A 26944-nucleotide genomic window follows, 5' to 3' on the forward strand; every position below is an offset into this window, starting at 1 on the left:
TTTCTGGGTTTTCTGTGAAATCAAAATACAGCTGTACATTCATATGTGCATAATAAAGATGAGTAGGTGTATGATGCAGATTTCTGGATTTTTTTTCCTGCCCAGCTGCAAGCATGAGAAGAGGAACTGTGCTGTGGGCAGACTTTGCATGCAAATCTCAGTTCCACAACTCAGGCCATGTGTCTGTATTACAGCTGACCTCTACTTTTTAGGAAGCTCTGACCTGGTTTGAGAAACCAGATATGGCAATGAACTGAACACCCCATCTGAAAGCTCAAAAGTCCAAACTTTCTTTGCCCTTGATTTTACTCCACAAGAAGTTTGTGGTCTTGAAGGATTGTTGGATATACATTTATAAAAAGCAGAACTTATTTTGTAATGTTAGGATCAAAACTAGCATTCTGACCTAAATTAGCTGAAGTTATGGGAGTCTAATTTTGACTGTTGTAGAAACACAGACACTGACTATGATTTTAAATCCTCTGTCCAGATTCATAATCTCCATTCTAATGGGATAATTGAGTAGCAGCAGGCTTATTGGAAGCTCATCTTTAATGACTGGTCGATTAAGTTCACCATCCATCTCTTTAGCATAAAGATGCAAACATAAAAACCTGCACACTGCTTTGGAAGGTGGGAGTTCTGTCTGCTGGAGCACAAAGTCTTGGAAAGCCCCACCACGCTGTTGGAAATGAAGGCAAATGGAGTGTACACAGCCTGTGAGCATGATTAGGAGTGTTTTTGAGTGTCAGTGTTCATTTGTAAGCTCTCACCTCTGTAATATGACCATCCCCAAACTCCTGAGAGATTTTGCAGTACCATTCTTTGTGTCCCCTTGTGGCTGCTGTAAGCAGTGGTGTCACCTAGACATATATACTGTGCACCAATGCACAAGATGTGTTTTCAAGTCTGTTTTAAAGTTGTTTTGAAATCAGCTGGTCTTGTTTTATGTCTTCTAAACACACAGTATCTGTAGATAATTAACTCACTGTAAAAAGACAGTTGTTATGGAAAAGCTAGAAGGCACATTCCTCCCTCAGGCTAGGTCTGACATGGGGTCTGCTGAAGTCACATCAGGCCATCACGTAATTTATTTTTAATTTACTGAATATGTTGCCTCGGGGTCACGTTATTGCTAGGAAATCTGAGGTGATTTATGTCATGCCTGTGCAATTTCCACACACAAACTTGCTGCAGACACATTGCGATGTTATGATCATCAATAAGAAAGGGGCAGTCCCCTCATAAGGCAGCGTGTCTCTCAGGCTTCCTGTGCGGAGTGATGAATTACAGGGACACAGAAGAATTGAGGATTCTCTTCAAATAGCCTGTAGAGGTTTTCCCTTCAAAGCCATCTCCTGAAATGTCAGGCACTAAAACTTCCCTTATTGACAGGAGTGCTGGCAATTTTCCTGAACCATAGGGGCCTCAGCCAGTAGGCACATGTGTTGTCTTTAAACAGGGGGTATGAATGACAAAACCAATGAGGTTGAACACGTGGAGTGGAGCTCTGCCTGATGGAACCTGGAATGCACCACCGCCCAGAACAAGACTCGAGATTCAGTGACTCGTGTCTCACTTATGGGATACTCTCTGATCCCAGAGCACCAAGTGTTGCTGGCAGGTGCTGCCCTGGAGAGACCTCCCCTCATTTATTTCAGCCTTAGGCTTTAAAAAAATCAAAAGCAAAACAAAACCAAAAAACTGACCCCTGTCAAAACAAAGGGAAACATCCCTAAAAATGTCTTGTGGGTGTTTAAGGAGAAGAAAGTATCTTGGGAATTACAAATTTGCAAAAGGCGATCAACAAAGAGTAGGGAAGCAAGAAGAGCAGGTCCTGACAAAGACCCTATTGGACCTCAGTGACCAAGTAAGAAAACTGTGTTCATCAAAGGCAGTACTGCAGTGAGAAGAGTTTGGAGGAGTTGGGAGCAACAGGGAACTTGTACCTAGGTTTGCATCAGAAGTGAATTTGTGTGAAGAAATGAGGACAGATGTGAAGCTGAGCTACCCTAATTGCAGGTCCAGTCATTGAATTTATCAGAAACATTCTTCCCCTTCTTTGTTTGCTGGTTCATCTTTTTTGTGCCTTTTGACCGAAAGAAAAAGGTCCTCAATGATAGCAGGTGGCCAGCTACCCTTTCTCGTTTTTCATTCTTTTGCTGGATTATTGAAGACCATAACCATAAATACTGATAATGTCTTCCCAGAACATCCTGAGGGGTTAACAAACAAATACTGTGGTCTGCTAGGAGATTCCTAATGAATGTAAGGACTTCCTGATAGCTTTCCTCGGAAAGGAGAACATCAGGAGGGAAGTGGCTTGTGCATGATTCTAATCACGTTAAAGGCCATTAGAAAATATCTTGAAGTAGCCTCTTTTGAGTTGTATTTTAAGGGTTTTGTCTCCCTCATCTGTAGCAAAACTCATTCAGTTGGGCAGCTATGACAGGAAGGATATATAGCAGACTTTGAGCAATAAGTATTTAATGTTAGCATCTGCATTTTCTCAGCATCACTCTGACACTCAATCTGTAAAAGAAATACTGGCTTTACAAGGATCTAGAGCCATAATGCCCTGAGAATGTATTTTTTCAGTTTCAACAAGCACACACACAAAATTCAAGAGCCACAACATTCATATTTCAAAGTTTTTGCATGTAAGCAGGGCAAGAAAGTAGCCAGAAAAGAATTTTAGCATTGACAAAACCCAGCAGATAGGTACATTATTCCTATTATGTTCTTCTGGCAGACTTTCATGATAATAGTTCTCAGTGTACAGACAATAGCAGGGTCACTGTATGGCCATGTTTCTGTGGAGTAATGGTGCCTGTGATGTATTGGCTTCAAACCTGCTTTATTAAATTTCTTCTTCTGCGTCAGATCCTCAGATGGTGAAAATAATTGTATCCTTGGCAGAGCATCTGCCCCTTGTTATAATTTTTTTGTGTCAGAAAAGAAAATCAAAGCTAGTCAGACGCGGCCACGTGTGTATTCCTTGATATAAATTACTGACTTGCACTCTCTTCTACTTTCACTTTGCCCCTTTGGCCAACTGATATGTTGTTTGACAAGTTCCAAACATACTTGACTAGATAACACTCAAGTATGACCCAGTCTGGGCACAGAACCATGTACATACAAAAAAGATTGTTGCTGCCTCAGAAAGATACCAATCTAAGCATCACTGAAGAAGCAATGAAAGGTGATGTTACTATAACTAGGTAACAGTGTAGAAATAAACTGTTTCATCAAGTTACACTCTATTAGTCTATCTGGCTGGGAATTTATCATATTTTTGTCACAGAAATTCACAGTGAATAAAGCACAGCTGTAGAAGACTAATTTAGCTATTGCTAAGGGTTTTAGGTGGGACTCGTATCATAGAAACAGACTTATGTCATCCATATCAGTATGGATGATTTTCTTCTCTACCTAGCTAAAATAATTGCATTTGTTTGTGCCAAGGTAGTAGTAGTTTGCACTCCGTGCTCCAGTTTGAAAGTGTTACATGAGGATAGAAAAGTACCAATGCATGTACGTGGCAGACGAAGAGTGCAGGCCTGGCCCACTGAGGGTAACGTCGGGTTCTCAAGGCCACTGGTGGCGACAGGATGTTAAGTGAGTAAATGAGCAACAGGCTGAGAAGTCTGGACTGGAGCCTAGGTCGCTTCGCTCCCCCTCCCTCGTGCTTCCTGTCAGGAGAGATTGGTTGTTACCAGGGGCCCAGATCCCAAATGCCTCAATTGAAGTGTGTGTTGTAGTAGGCGAATTTTCAAATAGGTCAGGCACCGTGACCTGGGCTGTTGTTTAACTGTGCTTCACTGTGATCAAAAAGATGAGTAGGAGGGGATGCAGCTAATGTGCTGGGTGACCTTCACTGAGTGACTTAACGTCGTTGCATCTCTATTTCCCGTACTGTGAAATGCAGATTGCTACACACATCTCTTAAAACTGCTACTTAAGTTTCTGGACATGATCCATTATTTAAACGTAGATGGTAACTCTAAATGTTGCTGACTTTCTGAGATGGTCTGTCAGATTTACACTACACGTCTAGTCCGGGGAAAGCGAGTCAAAGCATGCTTAGTAAAATGGTACCCCTGTTCTGATGCAAAGTAAGAAACTCCATTGAAGATTGATAGAACTTTTAAATCCCCTATTCGTAGAACTGATCGAACACTTATTTTTAACTGCATACTTTAAACAACAAAATTGGGGTTTGCAGTTTTGTGTATGATGAATTACAATGAATTTATTCACACTACTGAGAGTGGAAAATACATATAAGATGGATCTCAGCTTCTTCAGCATAGTGTGAGATTCAAAATGACTGGACCATGGATGATTAAATCTTTCTCGCCCCTCACCCACCACTCCCAAGTATGTTTTGGTTAAATCGACAGAGTTGTCCTTGTGCTTTTAGTCATGTGAAGCATGTCATAAGGGTGGATAGTGCTGTAGAAAGGCGAAAAAAGCTTGGTCAGTGATACAGTACAGGTACAGACTCCAAACTCCAGCATCTCTTGGTTTGCTTTACTTTTCGAATCCCATTTACCACTTTAGAAGCAAATGATGGATTCTGGAAGCCAGCAGCAAAACAGGCAGGATCATGGAGGAGAGCTGTATAAAACAAAGCTCAGGACTATGGAAGCCCAGTTGTCTTGAATAGGTTAAGGGCTTTGAAAATCTTTGAAAATTGGTGGCTTTTTAAGTGCCTGGCTTGGTGGAGCAGAATATATTCAGTTATACTGGTGCACTTGTATTATGTTAGGATATTGCTTGTGGTGTATTTTGAAGATGAAATACTGCCTGTAGTTCTCCTCCTTTTCTTCTTTACAACTTTTGTCTAATTCTGCATAAAGTCTCATTTACACTTAGAGGAGTCCTACCTCTGGATCTGAACACTGTTGTCCTGGGTGCTGCACTTTGCACAAAAGCTGTGCTATCTTTGTCTAAAAGAGCTTGCAATCTAAATAACTGTGGTAGGAGGATCTTCATTTTCTGCAGCGTTGTGTAGCTGTTGATGTTTGCACAGAGTAGATACAAAATGCCACCAGATTACAATTAATTAGCAAATTCTCATCTTTTAGTGAGACTTTCCCCAGCTTTGTGTAAATAATAAGGGAATATGCAAGGCAGTGGGGGAGCAATGTTTCATATTTGAAGCGTAGGGTGAGATTTTAGTTTTGCAGCATGCTTACAGCACAGGAAACAAGAAATGTGAGGATGTGATCATACCATGTTAGCCTACTATTCAGTTACTTAGTGCCATTGCATCCTTACTGCTGCAGGCTGTGATTTTTGTCAGCTGTTAAACGGAATTTAACTTCATCTGTTTTGGATGATGGGTCACCCAGGGAAACTCACAGTGAAGACAGTAACGAGCCCCTCAGTAGGAAATGTTCTTCTCTTTCAGGACTGACCCAGCTTGGTGACGCTAGTGACAAAATGCTGTTTAACGCAAGTCGTGGGATCCAGCATGGTGGATGAGCTCTGTGTGCCTTGCAGTGCTCTGACTGCGGAGGCTGGCCCCTGCACGGCTGAGGAGAGCGGCCAGGACTCTCTCGGCTCTGCCGCCGGTATTCCCAATGGCCTGCAGCGAGCCAAATCCCTACCCACACTGTGTGCCTTCCATTCCCCCCAGGACCGTTATGGTAGAGATAGGGCTGTATGCTACAGGGACAACTTTCACCCAACTTTAGTGTTGGCTTTCTTCCCACCCCCGGTAAAGGAATTCTCCACCTGCTGCTCATGCCTGGAGTCCATACACTTCCCTGTTAAACCTTCCCCTCCAGCAGGGCCACAGGTGATGAAAGGAGTTCTGCACATGGGACTTCCCATTGGATAAATCCCCCTTACCACTAGCTAAAAGCTTCACTCTAATAGAGTGGTGCCGACTGTCCTTTGAGAAACCGCTCTGTGCCTTTGAAGCATTGAGGCCTGAGGCTCCAGTGGAAATGAAGGAGAGGCAAAGGAGCGTGGACGGAAGCAGTGTTTTCCACTTTTCAAATAATTAGACTAGACAGAGAGGCCCTTTACTAACTGTTTGCCATTGAAATACTTTGTGTGCAGCTGTGTGCCATTCTGATTTTCAGGGTAAATACCAATCAGAAAACATTTTTCAGGAGCTGACCCTCTAAATGGCCAGTATATGATGGAGAGGTCCCTTAAGTAGTATTAGTTTGCATGCCTCTGCTCTTCCAGTATGTACTCAGATTTTGGCAGGGCAGAGTCATTGCTTGCACTTATGTTATCAGGTGTCCTATTTTTCTTAGCACAGCTTTGTCCAGACCCTTTTTTCAGAGCATACAGCACAGTTGTCAGGCTTCGTTTTCATCAGGGTTAGAGTCATTTATGTGAAGGAATAATCTGTGGGGTACTTACTCATTATACAAAATTCTCACACTGTCCTAATAAATTTGGCCCTAACTTAGTATGCATAGTTGAAAAGGATCTGAACATAAGCTGAAAACAAATAAACCTTGGCCATTCCTTCCTAAATGTACTGTGGGGATTTTTGTTATTGCTGCAGGCTGTGTTTGCCACTCATGCTCTGGTAAAAGTGTCCATTAAATGTAAGACCTGCAAGCTCATTTTTTAAGAATTAATATTAAACTTTGTCTTGTGCAGTCAGTAGCAGCATTTTACTTAACGGCAGATTTTTCCTTGGGCTATGGGGGACTCTCTACCAACCTGTGCATTTCTACCCTATTCATAGCCTTGTTCATAGTTCTGATAGAAATGGATGTCTAAAGCAATAGAAGTGAAAAGGCCAAGCCAGACGTTGGAAATGGCATGTGTTGCAGACGTGCACTTACATGTGCATGAACTTTTTAAAAATATATTTGAGAGGCACAAAATGCATTTGAGAAGAGGAAAAACAATGTCATGTGTATTATCCACATTCTATACGAACACACTAAGTCAGAATGACAAAAGTACAGACCCAATTTCTAGTATGGTCTCAAAGTTTGCCTGCTGGCTGGAGGTCAGCTGCTGGGTTATAGGGTTGGTCAGCTTAGATGACAGATAAAATCCATATGCTTACCAAAGGGGGTGAGAGGGGAAAGCACAACTATTTAGTTTCCTAAGCAGTGAGGACGCAGAAATTTCATTTCCAACTCTGTCACTGACTCAGCAAACATTCTTAGTGCAGTCATAAGGTTAACACTTCAAAGAACATCCATTCATTTTGAAGGTCTCAACATCTGAAAAATCTTGGTCTTTTTTCCTTGGAAGTGCTGTGAACTTTCAAAACTGCTATTGGAGCAAAGGTACCAAAGCACCTGGTACTTCACTTATGGAGAGATTTGCAGTTAGAATACCCCTAATCCTCAAGGTTTCCAAAATTAATAGACATTTTTGAGAATGTTGCCTTTATCTTCTCTGGATCTGGTTTTCATCCTGTACAATGGACATAGTCATGCCTTACAGTTTACACAGGTATTGCAATGTATGATTAGTGTACAGGAATGCTTCGTGATGCTAGAATGATGGATTTTCCAGATAAAATTCAAGGTGTTCTTTACACTATCAAAGGCTTTGATGAATTGGTTCTTCAGAGACTGTCCCAGTCTCCATTCCCAAGAATAATCGTGCAACTGCTTTTTTCAAGGAAGGTGTATATGTTAGTGGTGCTTGGACCAGGACAGTACCCCTGGCTCATCCTCATTGTCATGTGGAGATGCACTGGAAGTTAGGGATTCACAGAGTTACACTATGAACAGTATTTCCTTGCTCTTCTCTGACATTGAGAGTAGCTTGAAGTCCCTCTAACGCTGGGCCAGTGCCATGAGCTCCTGTTCCCTGCATGCTTCATGGAAGCTAGTTGCTGCTGGTGGATCATAATCTGTCCCGATTGTGGTATCACAGGTGTTGGTATCCCAACTCCAGAGTTGGAGAGGAGGAAAGTAATTATCTTGGCATTGTTTTTCAGTCTGTTTCAATGGAATTTCTCCAATTTGCAGTATCAGCGGTGAATGTATTATACAGAAATGTATTAATAATAGAAATGCATTATCTCTGTTTAGATTCCTAAAAAAACCAACCAAACAAACAAAAAAACCAAACAAAAACCAAAACCTGTTCCTTTACTTGTAACTTTAAGCATGGTCTTGAGTACCTGGCTAGCTGCCAGTTTGTCAAATTAGTAGCATAAGCCAGAGGACGTAAGAGCCAAGAGAAAGATGTCCAGTCAGACTCTGGTTTTGCACTGGTGCAATGTCACTGGGTTTGATTACTCTCTTACATTATACCAGCATTTGTAAGATCAAAATCAAGCCTACCTTTCAATCTGAAGTTTATTTTCCCCAGGATAACTCCTGCAACTAGAATCTGACCTGTGCAAAAGAAGGACGTTTGTATGAACATAAACCCAAATGCAACTGCGGAAACAGAAGGGACAGAAAGACCAGTGTTACATTTAGCAAATGCTTGCGTCTGCTAAGGTGTTAGTATTCATGCAGGTCGTAACTATTTTCTGCTTCATTTTTTTGAAGCTGTAGTGGAAAAAAGTGGTATCTTGAGTCATTCTACTGTTTATCGCTGTCAGATCAAAGGGCACAGAATTGGGTTTGTGTTTTCACAGAGGAGATTGATGCTGACACACAGCTGTCCTTTCCTCCTCCTGAGCACATCAAGACTGAATGTTTTGCAGATTGTAAGCTTGGCCCTGGTTAGGAGTCTGAAATAAAACTTCTATTGTCTGGAGTGTTTTGGTGTTTGCTCTAAAGAAATCATCAACCTTGGTTGTTTATTTTTTTTCTTCTGCAGGAAAGGAGGGGGGTGGGGTATTCATCCATGCATCTGTTTGCAATCCTAGCTTTGAAAGTCTAAAAATAAACAAGCTCCACAGTCCACCCGAAAACCGTGTTCGCTGGCACTCTTGAACAAGGGACAATGTACACTTCAGAATCAGTTTATCTTAAAAAATTGTACAGACTGAAAAAAAAAATTAGTGGTGTTGTTTACCACTTTAAAATAAAAAAATGTATTTTTAGACATCTGCACAAACCCAACTACTTATTTCTAACAAGGCCAGAACACTACTATTTAAATTCCTCTTTGTAATCCACTTTTTCTTTCATCTCTTGTTCTGATCATTCAGAGGACTGAGTTGGATGTGAGAAACCACTGAAAAACTTCTGTGCTGATATGAAATGTTGAAGAAGGTTATCTCAGAGACAGGGTTTGCGCTCAGTTTTTTTGCACGCAAGGCAAAATTAGCTTAAAGCATGACAAATCTTTTGCAGGGAGACCCAATGAGCTGTGGTCTATATATGGCATCAGTTAAGGTTTCTACCATGGGGTCTACGTGGAAATATTGACAGCTAAGGGGGAATGGTAGAGACGGCTTCAGGACAGACTAGATGCTGTGGTATCTCTGACCCTAAAACTATTGCTAACCTACAATGTTGCTATTATGGTTTATGTGTTAATAAAGCAACAGCAGAGACCTGTAATGGGGGGGTGGGGGGGCGGTCTGTGGTCTGTGGCCCCCTTTGAATTTCCAGGGATTTAATTCCATTTCCTCTGGTGCGTAGACGTATTTACACAGCCATAAAGACAGCCAATATTAAGAGCTAAGGAGGCAGCTGTAGCACATGAATAGACATTTGTTTGCATGTATTTATATACATGCATATACACAAACACAAAAATCCACGTTGTACTTGTGATTAAATTAGAGAGATATTCAGTGTTAAGATTCCCACAATGTCCATTTGTGGACATGAAATAGCTCCTTTTCTCTGGATCTGTTCATCTCCTTTTTCTTTTTTTTTTTTTTCCCCTCTTTTTCTTTATTTTAGTCCCTTTGAAGCTCCTAGTGCAGCAGAATCCAAAGCATAAAAAACAGGATTGCCTGACTGGAAAGGTCACAGTGTTGTTATCTCTGGTGAATTTGGTTTGGGTGGAAAAACTGCTCACAGAGTAGTATTGCTATCAGGAGTTGATTTGATGTCTGTGGGTGGGGACGGGATCCCTTGTCCAAGCTACGTAGGTTGCAGGGTCTCTTAATTCGTCTATATTATGATGGTTAGAGACAAAGTGGTTTCTTGTAGAGAATATAGATACCCCCATCATCTCCAAAGACAGAAGCTGGTTTAATTGGAGAAAGCAGTAAGAGGCCCGCACGAAGACAGGGAGAACTTTAAACTCTGGAGGGGAGGGAAGGCTCATCTGGTGTTACGCACCAGCGGAAATCCCCCGCGGGGAGTCAGTAGGCTGCCTTTACAAACTCCTGAATTTTGTTCATTTTTTTGAGTTCTCTCACGAGTCTCACTGGATTAGGTGCTCTTTGCTAAAATTCCTGGGGCACGTTTCAGTCTGTTCTTCCTTAATTTCCTCAAGCAGGCTGGTGCATTTTCTTGTTTATTTAAATCTTTGTCTCTCCATCTCAGGATAGCTTCTTCCCTCCGTAGCCGTTGAGCTACACACAAGGTCAGATGATTACTCAGAACTTCCTGGAAAGCCTCTTGTTTGTTTTAGACAAAAGTACTCAGGAAGTTCCTCAGCTCTTCCAGCAGAGCTGTGCTGGCAGCGGCCTTCCGACCTTCCAACTGCACTCACTGCATTTTTTGGAAGACGAGCTAAAATAATTTTTAGTCCCGTACTAAACCCTGGGTATGTCAACATTGTTCCATATATTTCAAATGCTGGGACTATTTTCGAGATCTCCTGCGCCTCAGTTAACAGAAAAATGTCTCCTTGCTCACTGCGATGCCAATGTGACAGTCAGGCTTTTGGGTGTTCCCCACCAAGCCTGCCATCTTCAGACTAGCGTGTTCCAGCTCCGGGCGCAAATTTGATGCCTTTTGCAGCTCGTATCCCCCTCCTGCACACAGGCTTTCAGTCCCACTCCATTGGTGAGGCTTCACCCCGCTTCAGCCACTTTCTGCAGGGCACAGATTCAAGCAGCTAAACATATGTACATTAAAAAAAGATAAAAGGAGGGGAAAAAAAGCCGGAGGGTTTTTTTAAAGGAGGGCAAGCTCAAACGGCTTGGCACGTGGATTCTTTTTAGCCTCACAGCCCCTGGTGGCTCATTTCAAAGCACTTGAATCTGTACAATTAGGCCGAATGTTTCCTGTGATGTTGGGTGATGGAGCAATCATTTTGACGTATTTGTATCTTGATGGTATATGCTGCTCCCGCAGCCCTCTATGAGCAGAAACATGCTGATACGAGTAGGGGAGTGGTGAGAGACTGTTGTGTGTAGTCTGCGTGTAAAGTTTTAATTCTCCCAACAGCCGTCACGCACTGGTGTTGGCAGCTCCTTCCTGCTTCTGCATCTCCGAGTCCTCCACACCCACACGATGAGATGTCCGTGGGAGGGAGGCCTACAAGCTGTTGGATTCAGCTGTTGCCTTAGAAGTGATAACTCTCTGTAAACAAGGCCAGCCACTACCGATGTGAAAGTGCCACTGACGTGGCTAAATTAGTTTAGAGACTACTGGTGCGTGAGAGCACTTGTGAGACTGTCTTTAATCAATATAAGTTCCGTTGGCGTCTTAGCTTCAGCCACCATCAATTGTATGACACTTTAAAAATTGATTACGAGGGCTCCACAGAAGGGGCCTGTACTGACTTGGTTCCCATGAGCTGGTCAAATATTGCTGTTGTAGACTAAATAATTTTGCAATCTGCTCTTTAGTGTGCAGCCTGTGTCTGTGTTCCCTCTCCAGGAAAAAAGGCGGGAGGGGAGGAAGCTGTTGGTGCTGGGGCCTGTGCTCAGCTTGAACAGCAGGACTTGGAGGTGAGACGGACTCGGCTGTTCCCTTTCCGGCAGCCCTGAACCTTACGCCGGGGCTTATGCATCTGAAGGAGCAGGATGAACCTCAAAATGGACTCTAACGATTTCCCTGAAAAAAAACGAAATAAAATAAAACCACAAAAACCCAAAACACCCTGAAGTACCTGTGCCTCTGCTACAGGAACCATTGCTTTTCAGCCAGGTGAATCTCGCTATCGAACAACACGTGGTGGAACCTAGTCCAAACACTTTGGGGCTGAATTGCTTTCCAAATTACCAAGACTTTGTATGGCTGCTCTTTGGCAGTTGCTCACACGTGTATATTCTTTAGATACACCACTGATTTGTTTAGGTCTTTTTCTCCACAGAAAGGACAATATTGACAGAAGACAAAGCAAGAAAAAATAACTTCATGCTCAGCTCAATGGATTAAGTTCAGCTGGTACTGGAAGAGTGAGGTTCATTTCTGTTTGTCCTCCTGGCATGCCAAAAGGCCCGGTTTGCAAACAGGTGGGACTAGGCAGAATGTAAGTGCAATTTATCATTCCTGTTGTTTTATTGTACCAGGAAACCGGGAAACTTGGTTTTGCAAGTGGTTGTTGCTAATTCTGGATCCCTGTCTTTTCTCTTTGAAAGCAGATCTTGGAAATTTGTTTCCAAGTGTCATGAAATACTGAGTTATATTGAAACTGTAGTTTACTGCCTCTGACAAAGTATTAGTCAAGGCTGAAATGACAAGAGCTGGTAGCACTAAGCGTGCTCTGCTCTTTAGTGCTTGAAGGTCATCAAAACTGGGTCATAACTGGTGCTCATGTAGAGCTTTCCTGGCTCACAGTGCACGAAGGCAAATTCAGACTCTATTTGGCAGGTGTCTTTAACATCGAACCTGCAGGTTTCAGATTATAGGTGCCATTTAAATAAAACAATCTTGAATGATTATTGCAGCAAATAAAATTTGTGCGTGTCCTCTGTCTTTACGAAATATTGGTGCAAAATTATAGTAATTTATAGCTATTTCAAAACTGGATCCAAGCCCTACAAATATGTTCACAAAGCTTATGAAAACTGTAGCCAGTTAACACTTTACTTGCCTGAAGGAAAAAAAAATATGCTCATTTCAACCTTTTAATGCAAAATTTATAACATTATTTTTGTTGGACAAGTTCTAAATCTTTCCAATGTAAGATGTTACAACTTTTTTTCATTATTATGCATAGGAGAGCATGACATCTTTCTCTGGTTCAGCTTTTTAGCCTTAATGCTTTTGAAATTGAGAGATTATTATTATTTTGGATCTTTAATCAGAAACTGGCCAGACATTAGCAGTCAAAGCATGACAGTAATTCTGTAGTGACAGGAAAATGATGGGCAGACCAGGCAGGGAAGTTCTGTAGTAAGAAACAGATTCAATCCTTGAGGAAAATACACAATGGTTGTGGATGCTTATATTTTGCTGTGCTGCTTCTATTTCTTGTGTTCATGATGTCTAACAGCTCAGAAATCAGTTATGTACAGGCACTCACAAGCTTTGGTCTATCTTTGTTATGATTGCCAATACTATCTCCATTTTTGAGAAGGGTGTGCACACATGTGCAAAAGAAGAGGAGGGGAAGAGGTTGCTGAGTCTTGCATTTAGTAGCACAGGAGAAAGTCTGCCAAGTCATTTCACATGGGTCTGTTCACAGTCAGATACTGGAAGGTTACAACTTCATGTCTACTAATATGGATTGGATTCAAACCAACAGAGCAGAGAAGAAGTGATTTGCTTTCCTTTACTAGTTCCCTTAATTCTTTCAACTCTTGCATTATCTCTTTCCTAGATTTGATTATATTTGTCATGCAATGTGTTTGTGGCTAAATGAATATGTATGAAGTGTGCACCACTTGTTTAGCAACTGAGCAATTGGTTATGAAAATTGCCTGCTGGAAACATTTTCTACCTAGGCATCTCTGCTTATGCTGTGTTTTTTTGGTCTTTCCTTTCTGCACCCAGGGCCCCGCACCCCCCAATTTAATTCTCAGTAAGTGGTCCTGCTAATAGGTATCCACTCAATTTGTAAGAAGCAATTTGTTTATTGTACCTGCAAATCAATAAGGATGGATTGTTTGTTCAATAAATCTTGTGGTCATCCTCTCTGTAGTTTAGTTGCCTAACAAACACTAGACTGAGCCTCTTCCTTACCTGGGTGTATCTTTAATGTTTTTTTGAAATTATTAGCATATTGCCTTCCATAGGCACAACTTCTTTCCACGCACAGTCTGTGAGTATTTCTGCAAATAACAGAAGCTCAGTGTTTCCATGAGTAGTAACCACTCATCTTCAAGTTCCTGGAAAAATAGCCCAAGGGGAATAAAGGAGGCCAGAACAAATTACAACTGGGAATGCATGAGTATATCTGTGGATATTATTTTCCTGTTGTTCTGCTATTCTTAGAATTTCACATAGTCTTATGCTTTTTAAGATAGAACAAACTTAATGAGACAGGACAATGGTAAATGCCTAACAGCTTTGGTGACAGAAGCATGATCTTCTTTAGTTCAGATTTCAAGTGATTTGTTGGGTTTATAGTTGAAGTATCATTTAATTTGTTTCTTTAGAAGACTAAGGTTATGAAAGGGAAATTGTTGAATGCTTTACTTGTAATGGATAGGCTAAAGTTTCCCAGAAAGTCTTGGAGATCCAGCAGTCTGGTACTAATAGTGACATCCATGTGTTTTATAATCTTTCCTAGACAGTACGTCAATCTAGGGTGAAAAAAATTCACTACAATGGATCTCAAGGCATAGCAATCTAAGTCTTGCTCTTCCAGCAGAGAGTCTGTAGTATTTTCTTAATAGCAATTCACCTCAGGAGACTCCATTTTGTAGATTTGAACTTAGGGCTCGTGAAACTTGCTATGCCAAGAACCTTCAGGGTAAGCACAGAATAACATTTCTCCTACAGCTCTTTTCTGCTTCTGGTGGGGGAGCTCTGCCAGTAATGCAAAGGGGTAGTTAAGGCCCCGTGGCTCAGATGGCTCAGCTAATGAGTACCATTTGTGATGTCTGTGTCAGGTCTCTGAGCACAAGACTGAATTGTTTTATACGCACTATGAAAACCCTCTGTCAGAAAGAGATTATTTTGAATTACCACCAATCAGGGCTGAAGTATTGATTAAAGAGGATAAGGTTTTGTATGCCATAACCTCATATTTAAAATGAGGCATGTGGCACTTCTACGCAGGGGGAGTGCCAGGCTTGCTCCTGATATGCATGTAAAAGCTGCAAAAAAACCTCAATACTGAACTTTATTTGGAGAGGCAGGCGGGCAGTAATATGTGCCTAATTCTAACATTTAAGCTCACTTTCCTTCCAGATTTGCATTCTTTGTGCTTTACTCTGTCAGGTAAAGCACAACGACTAGATTTTTCAAAACCATAGGTGAGCTACAAGGGATAGACTCTGCAGTCCTTTTCTGTGTGAACCAGAGTTCTGGAAATCTAGCAGTTGCTTAATACTGCCTAAAATAATGATTTACTACTTCCTGTAGTTATTCAGCTGTGTCTTCATTTTTGTCCTGTGAATCTCCAGATCTCATGGAAATGTATCCGAGGGCAGTTCATTCTTCTTGGACTATTCTGGCACAGACATTATGCTGTCAAACAGCTGATTTGATTAGTAGGGGGAAAGAGCAGCTCTAAATTTACTGCGTGGGCTTTTTAACAGAGACTTGCCAGCCTACTCTTGTGCAACTAAGACATTTGATTCATTCTGCCGCTCAGTGGAACTGCCTCATCTTTACCGTGTTTGACATTTAACAGTTCAGTTGAATTTGCCCAAAAGGGGCAGGGGGGGAACTACACTGCATTTTCCTGCTAAATTACAACACAACATCAGCTGGAATAAGTCATTGCCATTGCAGCAGACACTAGTACTTGCACTGCTAGGGAGAGCAAGCAGCAGAGACCATGGATATCATTTGGGTAAAGAAAGAGAGGTGGAGTGGACTTTTGCCCTTGCTGGACTCACAGGCAAATCTAGATGACAGCCAAATCTAGAGTGGGCATGAAATGGCATTCGCTTTAGTGCTGCTGCCTTGGAGGATCGTCGGGCATAACAAGAGCAACTGAGAGAACTGTGCTGAGCTGAACTCAGATCCTCGCAGTGAAGCTGCCTCTCAGCCAGCGGTGCTGGTGTATGCTCTCCTGGATTGCTGCTTTCCAAACACTTCTTCAGCCATGTTTTCATTTGTTCATGTTGCAGGTGTCTCTGACTGACCCTGTTAGAGAGCAGGCACCTTCTCTGCCACAGGCCCAAAACAAAGGTGAAAAAGCATGGCCCTTACCTCTAAGCATTATTGTCTTTAATTTTTTTTCTTCTTTTTAAAACAGTAACTGAGGGGTGCATTAATTACACTGTCCCTGAAGTACAGCCAAATGGCACAGTGTTTTTCTGCAGTTAAAATAAATGCTGGCTAACCATAGTACCAGTTTACAGCAGCTTCAAATGTTTCAAACACATTTTCGATCGTGTTATGTTTGTTGTCTTTTGGGCCTTTATCATCCACATTAAAACAGGGTGAATGGGTTTAATTATGGCTGTTAAAGTTTTGTGAGGGCTTTGTGAGGTTGGTTTATTACCAGTTTTCTTGTTGGGGCTCCTCTTGCCAAGGAGATAAGGAATTCTTAAAGTCCTTTTCTATCTGTATGGCAGTCGTTTGCATCACCAGTTGTTGCCTGCCCTTTAGAAGAACATTTCTTATTATTTCCATGACCCGGATTTGCAGCTTAGTTCTATTTGGCACACTTACAATTATTACAAAGCACTTTTATGGCGTTTTTAAGCAGAAACGGAGGCTTTGCATTTCTACAGAAAGGCATTTTCTGTGTGTTTGACTCCACATCCAGTAATTGGAGTTATCTGAGCAAAGAACAAAACTATCAGTTTGACAATTACCTTTTCCATCAAAAGCAATTGTATCTGCTTTTGAGTAAAGCCCTAACTTTTATTTTTCTGTTTTGCAACAAAACCCATTTTTCTTAAGTTAAAAATCTCTGGTTTTTTTTTCACTTTTTGACAATAAGCCATGGCAAATCTAGATGACACAACTTCTTGTGAGTTTTTGTTTGTTTAGCCACAGGTAGAGGACAGAGGTAGAAAAAGAAGCAACATTATTTGTTCACCATTTTAAGAAAGGTAAGCTAAACTTCAAGAATAACAGGATCAATGGGGTCTGTCTTGGTTATAGACTCTGCTTGTATTCCCCTCCTTACCTGCTCTGATGCCACAGGGTGTTACTGTTTCTTGAGCAAATATGGATATTAATGTAATTTAATGATTTGTTTATAGACCCTAAGAATAAGGACTACCATCCTTAGAGGAAGTATAACCTGGCAGTAAGCCAACACGCCTTAAAGCATGAAGTCTTCTGGAGTGTTGGGCAGTGTCCCAAGAGGCCTCAGTAATTTTGTGTAACGTATTATACCAACGCTACCACCTACAGGAGTTCAGCAAAAGGGATAAAGAACTTTACAAAATGCAAAATAGAACAGAAATCAAGGCTCTCCCAGTATGGTCTGACCTTCCTTAATACCCAGCATTTTGGGGTAAATCCTTGGTTATATCAGGAACTGTTAAGACACAGTTCTTGCCTCATGAATTCAAACATTTCTATGGGGACCCATACTTTGAGAAAGGCATGTGTTGTTGTGTTGTAACCCAGCGTGCTAGAAATTTCCACTCTCTTGTTCTTCAGGTTTTAAGTGTGAGCATGTGTGATTTAAATTAAAACCTCACAAACGTCCATAGATCAGAGGCACATCTGCATAAAAACTTGGCTTAGGGTAATGTGCACTTTACTGTTCTGGTTTATGTATAGGTATATGACAGTACCAGTATTTTAGCCTGTGTGGTAGTTGTATTACTTGCACAGATGTTGTATATATCTCGTTGCTTTTTACTAAGCTGCTGTTAAGCCAGCACAAACAGAAATGTCTGAAAATAGATGAAGGGGATTTAAAAGAAAATACATCATCACTTGTGGCATCTTTCAGTTACCCTGGACTTTGAGGGATTCCGTTTTCAGTCATCCACTATCATTGCTTACACTATTTCACATTATTTACCTGAAGAAAGGAAATTGTGAAGCTGTAGCTTTGCAAAGTATTTACACTGAATGAATGGCAAGTTACATCTCCTCACTTTATCACTTTCTTGTTAATCATTGCTAAGCTGAGAGAGATGACCCATAAATAGCAGACAAGTATAAATTTGCATCTTTAAAAGAAAGGAGTGCTAAACATTCTTGTCCTGGGCAGTAATGCACTTAAAATCATGTTCAAGCTCAGCGGATTTCAGTGAAGCTTATCTAGAGAAAAGTGCTAGGCATAATATCTAAAGCCCAAGGTTGCTTAGCACCCTGTGGAATCTGCTTTTCAATAAAATGCACCAAAATGGCAATTAGATCATCCCCATCAAAATTATCATCGAGAAATAAATGTATTGAGAGTTGCTGTGGTGGGTTCTATTCTGTGTCATCTCATATCTTCATTGGCATTTTAATTTCCTCTGCTGGCTAGCAAAAGCTCAAGTTTCTGAGGTGTGAGATTTGCTCCAAATGCTCTGCATGTGTGTATTTATATCCCCTAAACTTGCTGGGAGTTTCATTCTTGTTTTTACAAGAAAATTTCAGGCTCGGTCCATTGGTGGTGTCATCTCTGGAGGTAGTCGGGTCACATCTGCAAACCTGACTTCCAAGCATTTGGCCTAAGTAGGAGAACATGTAGGACAGGGCTCCTGGTTAGTGCGGTGACCGTGGAGCAGAGGGCAACCCGAGGAGCTTTACTTGCTCGGTGACTGTTGTAGTAGGTGGCTGCACTTCCCAGGTGGCTGGGGTGTTTTCAGTGCAGGCACTGCTGAGAAAGAACATTCTCCATTTAGTAAAAGGAAGTTACAGGCACCCAGGGAAACAGGGCAAGAAGGCAATTGATTTGAATATTTAATCTACAACTTCACTGCTTTGTTTTCTTTAGCTCTTCTAGGCTAACTATGCTGCTTTCAGATGTGTTTTCTACTTAAGGATGTAAAATCATGAGAACTTTTTAACCTTTTTAACAACAAGTGAACTATGGAAGGAGGCAGTAAAAATCTGCTCGTGGAGGAGCTGGACAGCAAGACTCAGGGGCTGAGCTGAGACACATAGGCAAAACTCATAATAAAACCTTAAAATAGAGAAGTAAAACTGACTTGCCCAGAATCGTTCAACAATACTTCCTGTCAGCTCTGAGAAGAGCATTGATACCAAGCGATAGAATACAAGGTTACTGGTGGTCATCATATTTATAAAGGACTCTTGAATAGCTGCGGTTACCTGCAGGATGTTGTATAAACCTGCTTTTATGCTACGCATAAAACTATTGCTGTGAGATATCTGAGGAGTTCTTGGGAGGCTCTCCTGTGAGCTCCGAGCAGTAGCATTTGGGATGCTTGTCTTAATTAGAATTTCAGACAGAAGCAGACAAAAAAAAAAAAACAACCAAAAAACCAAAAACAAAAAGCAAAGGCGTGAAAGAGAAAAAACCACTGAAACAATTGTGTCTGCAAAGTCAGACATCCAAAAGGTCACAGTTCTTGGTTCTTCCCCAGTGTCCCTTGGGTATTTGGCCCCAGTATTTTCACAATCTTCTTGATATTAAGCCTTGTAAACCACTTAAGACACTTAAAATGAACAGTGCCAGTGTTAATTTATCTGTCCTTGGTGTTGGAGGTTAAGCTTCAGGTTGACACATGACTATATAATATAACATGGTTTGAAAAGTTCTGATAGGAAAAAGATAAAAATCAATATGTTTACTCAAAATAATTAAAACTGAGCAGTAGAATAATAATAATTATAACCTTGGAAAGTCATCATGGAAGTTTACCATTCTCTGAAAATGATCTCCTCCTTTGCTTTTCCCGTGATAGAGAAAGTATGGCTTTTTAGGCAGAGGGATAACTAACTCCTCCTCTTGGGCCTTTGGCCAAATAGCGTGTTGAGAGTCTGAAATACCCACATGCAGACATCACACACTGCACAATGGTACTAAAATATTTTCTATACCTTATTTTTGAGAGTAGTTGACTTGAGCAAGTTTTTCTATTGGTATTTTACAAGTTTGCAAAGCACACAAGGATCCTTGCATTTGTATCAGTACTTACACAAGTAGTATGTTTTGCTTTGTGGAAGACTGCTGACACATTCTGCTTCGGGTCAGATGTTTGCAGAATCAGGGCTGAGTAAGCTTTTTGTTTTCTTTTTTTGTGTATTACCATAATTACAGTAGGTGAAAGCATGGGATACCAGCTCTATTCATGCTTCGTCTTTTCATAAAAAAAGACTGAAATACAGTTGTCAGTCCTCCAACTACCTCTGTTTAGATTGTAAGAATGAGTTAATCAAATACATGGTTTCCTTGAGGTCTCTAAAACTGGCTTTAAAATTGAGTATCAAACCACCCCCCTTCCTCAACACGTTGCATGCTATTTAATCTATTTGCAAATGTAAATGCACTGTATTTATTTCATTGACCTCTAAACTTGCACTGAGCTTTGTAGATGGGACCTTACAAAGTATCATTTTCTTCCTATGCTGATGAAAAACTCATCTGTTGGCCAGCCTTAATGCACCAGCATGATTTTGCAGGTGAATCTCAGCCACCAGCCAGGCACTTCACAAGGACTCAGAATAGATCTGACAGTCTGCCTGCCTGAGGGAAGGCCAGTGCCTCTGTTATAAGACCCATTACACTGAAGTAATCCTAAATGTGACACTGTTGTCCCTTCTTGTACCACTTTGTCTTCAGGCCTGCCTTTTTGCTAAGCAACACCAGAACTTTGAGTTGGCTTCCTAATGATGGACAAAATCAGTAAGGGAGAGTGTGAGTGATAGTTAAGTAATTTTTGTATATATACTAAGGAAGTGTTCCTGGAAAAGGGATGGTCACGAAAAATGCAGGCGCTTTCTCAGAAACATGAGCTCCCAAGTTGTTCATAGGGAGCAAGGCTGGTTCAAGAACTGACTCTAAACTGTGTATTGAGAGAATAATCTAACTCTCCAGCAGCTTGCACGACCTCATCTCCAACGCCCACTGTTTCTGTGTGAAGCTTTCCATAATATAAGTGAACAGAGAAGTATAAGCTTTTCCTAAGTTTTCCCAGCAGGAACACCTTTCATACCAACAGTTGGCATTGGCATTGGCATTGGCATTAATTAAGTGATGTGACACGTGACCTGGTGAGCACAGGGTAGGACCTTCTCGTGCATCTGCTCCACAGAAAGAGTCTGTGTGCATGCCCCAATTCTCAGCAACCATCAGTAAGTGAAAGACAACTGGGGCAGTCTGGCCTTGCCTGGGCAGAAGTCAGGGGACCCTTGACTTGCTACAACTAAAAGCCTCCATGTGGTGAGTTACTAATCAGCTGCTAGTGCGTGGTACGTCACGCATATGGCAGAGATCTAATAAATCTGTGGCCTGAATTTTGTGTGTGGCAATGCAAAAGGCTCAAGTGCTTGATGAAACACTTAAAAGATGGCTCATGACCACTACATTTTGTTTTACCAAATTACTGAGTTTTGATTGCTTCATTTTTAAATTGTGAACAGTATAACAAGTGGTGTAGTTTCGGTGAGGATGTTGTTTCCGCCAGCTTTACATTGTTTTGAGGCTGATTATGTCTACATGGTTAGGTTAATTCCTAATTTACACAAGACTGAGTTCAGAATCAGGCAGCTTCTGTGAGGTTAAATGGTGTACGTAGTAACTATGTGCTGTTTTTAAATAACATGTATATACTCACTGTGGTGCTGTACGTGGCAGTTAGCAAGATCTTTAGCCCTGTTTATCTGTTGATGCTAAGAGAATGCAGAAAGAATTAAAAGGTGGTTTGGAATAGTACTGATTTGCTTGTTGCTCATTATTGCAGCTCATAAAGATGTTGATTTGCATACTGGATATATTCCTGATTTGTATTTTAAGGTTATTTCATTTCCTGTTACGGTTGTAATGCAAATGACTTTTACATATTGAGGAATACACTGTCCTCTGAAAAAAGGCTGGAAGGTATTCTTTTGGAAAGGTAGGGTGCAGGTAACATTTTACAATTGCTATGTGTTCTCTGTTCTCATTTTTTATCAGTGAAAGTGAAAGCTCTTCTTAAATCCAAATGTATAGCTCTCTGCTGCACCCACCACAGCAAACTCCTCTTAACAGCAGCTGAATTCCTTTAATTGACTCTTCCAGAAGACCAGCTCCAGGCAGACAGCAGGGAGGAAACACATTGCATCAGTGGTCTCACTGAAGTTGACTTCACTGGAACAAAGAGAGTAGGACTGGACTAAGAATAGAGTTATGAGTGTTTGGGGAAAAAATAAGAATCCCCCAAACTAAGAATAAAAGTGTTCAGGCAATCTTAGCTGTAATTATCACCCTGTTCTTAGCTATAATGATGTTGGGATTTATGTAACACTTTTCATATGTTAATTGCTCATCAGATTGCTAATTATCTCATAACATAGACAGTTCCTTGCCTGAATGTGGCTGCAAAAGAGTGCAAGGATCTTTCCAACAATCACACATACAAGCAGCTATTGCAATTTTCTTTTTATCTTGTGTCCTTAAGAGATGATGCTTTTGTGACCACACCATGCATCTGTATCTGTATGCCTGCCTAATAATGTCAGAGCACTTTCAGCCAAATATGACAAAGCACTAGAGGTCCAAAAGATTCAGATTTCCTAAGCATTTTAGGGAAATAGAAGACTAAATACAGGAAAGAGACTCAATTACTATTTCCACTGAGGGAAAGGCTGCAACATTTCCCGTTTTCTATGGGACGCCAGAGAGTTTACATGATACAGACACTGGAAACAGCAGGAAACTCTTCAGTCAGTTTTCACCTCCACAGACACAAGAGAATCCAACCACAGGACAAAGGGTGATAGGAAGCCAGATTTTGCTGCTTGTGAAATGGTGGAGGAAGAGTTAATTCTGGCTTCTTTTAAAAACACAGCAATTCTGAAGCAGCTCCCCTCCTCTGAACAAGCAGAGGTGAGAGAGGCAAGAAGACAGAATTCAGCCTCAACTTTTTCAAGCTTGCAGTAAATTACATTCCTTGTCATCCAAGATGGGTATCATGAAAGGAACTGAGACTCTAAAAATTAACTGAAAAGACATTTTCCTGTTAGAAAATGCTATTTCACTGAAACACAGATTTTGTATGGGGACATGCCATTTTCAGTGCAATTGCATGTAAAGAAATTGAAAACCAAATATCAATAAGACTGTGCCTTGTTTGCCTAGATATTTGTCTTTTGTTTACAATGTATTTTGCATTGTATTCTAAAATAAGAAAAAATATAGGAAAAACTTCTAAATTTGATCAAAGCAGACAGAACTTTCTGAAAAGCCTGGAGGGGGTCAATTTAGATTTCATGAGAAAATCAGTTTTTCTTTCAGACTCAGAAGAAAAATAAATTTCAGAAAGTTGAAATTTCCTGTAGACCACAGTTTTAGTTTCTAATTGCTACTACTATCAACCATTATGGCCATACGGAGCCTCCTTCCTCAGTGCTCTATCTAGTAGCATGTCTAATTCCTTCTAAATAATTCATACCTTGTATTTAATGAATTTTAATGATGGAGGTCTAGCAAACTTTCTAGCCTAAAGAATGCTAACTTAATTATTTTTATCTCTATGTATGTGTGTTTGTGTGTTTTCTCACCCCACTGCACATGAATTGAAAAGGCTGTTTCCATATCTAAAAGATATATGCCAAGGGGGAAAAAAAAGTGTATTGGGGTGTTGTTGCTAAATTCTGGGAATACAGCTATAGACCTAAGTATAGTATGGCGGGTCATTTTTTTTAATTTCTTTTTTCCTTCTGATTGAAGCATAAGATTTGGTAAAAATGCCACAGTTATCAGGATTTTGTTTCTCAACAAAATTCAGAGTGTTTCTGTAAAAATCCACTCTTGTTTTCTTCCTTTAGATTTTCTTAACAGTGTTGTAACAATGAGGAACTCTTATGTATAGAGTAAGAGAGCAAAAACATTGACATGGCAATTTTTAATTCTTCTGTTTCATTTTTAAAAATTCCAAAGATCTGGTGCATTTTGAAGATTTTAATGGCAGAAGCAACAGTCACTAGGTCCATGCTAAAAGTGATTTTAAAACTGCAAAAGCTTGAAGAGGCTGAAGTTTTCTTTGGTTTGGGCTTTGCATACACGTCACAAAGTGGTGATGGTGGCACTGCAAGCTAATGGGGAAAATGGTAATCTAAAAAGTCAGGCACTTTCAAATACAGTGATTTTTCTGTCTTGAAGCTTTAGAAACCAGGTGAAAGGATACCAACTTGCTCAATTTCTGTAGTGTCTCTTGGAAACTGAAATAACAAAGATGTTCTGAACTTCTCTACTAGAAAAGGAAGATACTTTTTCACTGGAAAATGATTAAACTCAGTTCGATATATATAGCATTGAAGGAGGAAAATGTGCTCTTAAGGGGGAATGGTCTTAATTTTGGCTAAAGTTAATATGAGAAAATATATTAAAACCAAATGGAAGCTTATTATGTTATGAGCCCATGGCTGAGGATTTTCTGCATCTGGGAGATGGTGTGAGGAGGGCAAGAGAAAAGTAATAACCTGTAGATCTGTAAAGTTTCCTAGGGATTTCATTCTCCCAGGCACCTCGTTGGTGCCAGAAGCTCCAGTTTTCTCCTTTCTGTTTTGCTAGGCCATTCCTGTCAGCATCTCTGGGTTGCCCAGTTTTGGGCGAGAAAGGAAGCTAAATAAAAGCAGAAGATGCTGAGACTAAGCAGTAATCCTGCACACTAAGCCGTAGTTATTTAGAAATTATCAAGTCAGCTGCATGAGAAATAGTCTGGCGAAGCTGCCCCCGGCAGTTTGCCAGGTACCTGGAAGTGCAGCTGGGAGCGGAGCAGCAGTCGCTGGCCCAGGAGAGGTGGTTTGTGGCGTGGGTACGAAGGGAGCTGGTTCACTTTTTCCACTTGTGAGCTGTGGAGTGCTGCGTGGGACATTGCCGGTCTGGCCTGAACCGAGTAACGATAGCTGGAAACTGTGAGATCTGATTTGGTACAAAACCCGCGCTTGCCTTCACTGTCGCTTCATTTCTTTATTAGTCACCCAGGGCTGGATTGCTCACGGGAGCGTTGTGCAGTGGTAGATTGGAGGTGCTTCATGATGCATGTTGAGTTGACCCTGAAAAGTACCGAGTACTGTGGCCTTAATCCATCCTTACACATCAGCATGTGTATGAAGTTCAATTTACAACCCTACTCACCGCTGGAGGAGGAGGAGGTTAAGGGCTTTGTACACTACATAAAACTTCAGTAGCTGCACCTGTAAATACAGAGGCGAAGTGGAATTTTGCTCCTTAGACGTCTGAGAGGAGCTGGGCTTCTAGGTGTCTTTCTGAACCAGAAGGCTAGAGTAATAAAATGTATCACACCTGCATATTTTACAGTCTTGACCTTCGCAGCTACCATCAAGCTTTTCTCACCTCCCCTGGCATTTTTCATCAAAGAAGAAACATTAGCCTGTTGCAACTTCCTACCCTACCCAGAAGTGTGAAAGAAGCCTGAGCTTTACATGCACCTGTGGTAGGACAAGTGTGAGTAGCGGTAGTGCAAGAGAGAGATGAGGTAAAGTGGTTTATTGCGTAGCTGCAGAGGTGGACAGCTTGTGAATTGCTATCGAAGATTCATCACCTGGCTCCCAGCATTAGACAGGCATGCTCTGTGCAAATCACTGGCCATCAATAATTATTAATAGTAATCCACTGTAGCTATAGGGTTCAGACGTCAATATTAATGAAGTGAAACTAGCAGCAGCTTTCTGTGTGAATTAAGTGTTAACCATGGCAGTTGATGTTAATCAGTTGTGAATACTAGTGAGGTCAGATGCATGCAAATGAACAAGATCTTTCTCAAACTATTGCTGATGGCTTTGCCAGCTATCTCATTTCTTTCTAATGTTTACCTTTTGTCACTATCCAGTTGGTAGGTAGAGTGGTACGGATGGGTCTGCAAAAGAGCTCACGTGACATAAACAGCTGCTTCTGCTCTTGGAAAATGATCAGTATCCCCAAGATTGTGCTGTGGAGTGAAGCAAGAGTGCAGGGTGGCATATTAGTGAGGCAGAAATTGTGTATAAATTAGTTGAAGCGGGTTATTTTCTGGGAAGTTTGAACTTGTGAAAATGTAGATCTTAGTGGCTATACAGTTCAAGAAGCATAGAGAATTCCTGTAATTCCATTTCCAGAGAAATGATCTAACCCATTTTGAGCTAGGCAGTTTGTCAAAATCCACAGCAATCTGGGGTAAGAAGAAAAATTTATGTTAGAAGTCCGGCATTTCCTTGCATGTAATCCTGCTTACTTACAAAGAATATTCATGGTGGTTTTGTTCATAATTCAGTCTCTTTTCTAGCCAGCCCTTATCAGAATCACATTTTTTTTCTCCCCATAGAATTTTCTCAGGGCCACATTTCCTGAGCGTGTGCTGGCTGTCTTCCTGAGAACCAGAGACAGTCACAGCTTGGATCAGGCTATGCTGCTGCTGCTGCTGCTGCTGCGGGGAGCAGCAGTACAAGTAATGGTGAGGGTTGAAAAACGAGGACAGGAGCCCCATCTTTCTTACTTCCTCATGTAAATCATGTAACACTCTATGGCTTTCTGCTGCTTTGTTCTCTGCTCCTTTCATGTTTTGCTGTTTCACTTTCTGTCCTCTTGTGTGACCCATGTACAGCTTTGTCTCAGGCGGTGGCAGGCCCTATACATTTTGTTATGGCTCCATGAGCACAGTAAGAGGAATCTTATATGGGAAGTGAGGCTCTTGGTAAGCTTCCTTACAACCCTTCAAAAGAAGGTACTTAGTTCTGTGGGACAGCAGCCCCAACAAGAGCAGCTCACCCAGAGAAAGCAGATGCAACAAAAAAAAGAAGAAAAGAAAAGGACATTGAGAAATCTGCCCAATAGATGGTCTTTTAATCAAATGAGTGGGTGATTTTCACAGGTTAACTGTTTGTGTGGGTGAGTGTGTGTCCATACAGTTTGAAGAACTGCTGGTGTCTGCATACTGGTAGAATAGAGGCAGCTAAGGTTTCAGGGGTCTGGGAAGTTGTATTTTGCTGTCCTTCATCTGCCTGTGCTC

At 41.1% G+C, this 26944-nt stretch overlaps 1 long non-coding RNA gene across 4 annotated transcripts in view; it reads left to right on the plus strand.

Moving 5' to 3' along the window:
* The window catches only part of LOC142415863 (uncharacterized), a 315394-nt gene that overhangs the window by 83484 nt on the left and 204966 nt on the right, over positions 1–26944 (plus strand). The window contains exon 1 of one of the 4 annotated variants that reach the window (XR_012777565.1): positions 21772–21850. The exons of the other annotated variants lie outside the window; for them this stretch is intronic. This is a non-coding gene — a long non-coding RNA (uncharacterized LOC142415863). Of the gene's footprint in view, positions 1–21771; positions 21851–26944 lie in introns of those variants that run through there. 4 annotated transcript variants of the gene reach the window in all.

The sequence above is a fragment of the Mycteria americana genome, chromosome 1 (assembly GCF_035582795.1).
Source record: "Mycteria americana isolate JAX WOST 10 ecotype Jacksonville Zoo and Gardens chromosome 1, USCA_MyAme_1.0, whole genome shotgun sequence".
NCBI classification, from domain to species: domain Eukaryota; kingdom Metazoa; phylum Chordata; class Aves; order Ciconiiformes; family Ciconiidae; genus Mycteria; species Mycteria americana.